The sequence below is a fragment of the Amphiprion ocellaris genome, chromosome 10 (assembly GCF_022539595.1).
Source record: "Amphiprion ocellaris isolate individual 3 ecotype Okinawa chromosome 10, ASM2253959v1, whole genome shotgun sequence".
NCBI classification, from domain to species: domain Eukaryota; kingdom Metazoa; phylum Chordata; class Actinopteri; family Pomacentridae; genus Amphiprion; species Amphiprion ocellaris.
Window position 1 is genome coordinate 10,746,901 of NC_072775.1, and position 1,353 is coordinate 10,748,253.

Consider the following 1,353-nt stretch of genomic DNA (forward strand, 5'->3'; position numbering starts at 1 on the left):
TTTTCACCTTTTTTTAACGTACACCATCTCTGATGCTTCAGTAATATTTTAACTTACTAACTTAATTTACATACTTACATGACACATATCATATTTACTATTTTGGTCTTTTTTTAAACTCCTTCTGTCATTCTTTTAAACATTTTATTCACTGTCTTTATTCCACTTGTTAAACAGTGCCATTTTCAGTCTCAATTTTGTTGTTTGGTTAACCTGATATTCATGCCAGTAAGGCACACTGAAGTGAAAACTGAATGGACTAAATTACCAGTATTTGCTAAATCTGTGTACATATTTACATAATAAAAGATACATAATGCATAATCCATCAATCCATCCATTATCTATACACTGCTCAATCCTCACTAGGGTTGCAGGGATAATACATAATATAACATAATATTTGCAATTTTTTTAACTTGATATTCCTGTGAGTAAACAGCATTGAACTGAAAACCAAATGGACTAAATTACTAGTATTTGCAAAATCTCTGTACTTATTTGCATTATACATAATTCTTATTTGATTTGACCTTAATTATACAGGTAATCTCATCGAGACACGGGGTCTCATTCTCAAGAGAGACCTGTCCTTAAATAACATAACAAAACAACACTGAATCACTGACAAACAGCACTAAGGAACCGACAGACAGACAGACAGGTTCATGACAAAAGACAACATAGACATCAAAATGGATGTGTAAAAGTGCCAAGCAATAAAATTCAAATGTAAAAACATTAAAAACAATAATACATCCATCAATCCATCCATTATCTTTACACTGCTTAATACTCACTAGCATTGTGGGGATAATACATAATATAACATAATATTTGCATTTTTTTCTAATTGCCCCTTTTTTATTAAAAAAAACCCAAATAACCACAATATTTACACCATTGCTAATGCTTTGGCAGTATTCATATTCTGACTTTAATTTTATTCGTTGTCTTTATTTCACTTGTTAAACAGTGTTTTTTTCTTTTGAATTTTGTTGCGTTGTTAACTTGATAGTCCTGCTAGTCAATCACATTGAATTGAAAATCAAATTGACTAAATTATTGGTACGAGCTAAATCTATTTATATATTTAAATATACTTAATTTAAATAAATTAACAGCAAAGACTACATAGAGGTCGGATGGTGTGAATATTTGTATAATAGTGGATGTGTCGAAGAACAAAGTTAACTTGTATATATTTACTCCGATTCATGGGGCGTTCATGGCAGTGGTATTTTTTCCCACGGGGCCATGAAGGCAGCACGAGGGGGGATTCACAGTCGCGTCGTACGTAAACATCCTTGCGCGCTCTGCTTTCCCACGATGCAGCGCGGCAGCACACAACAT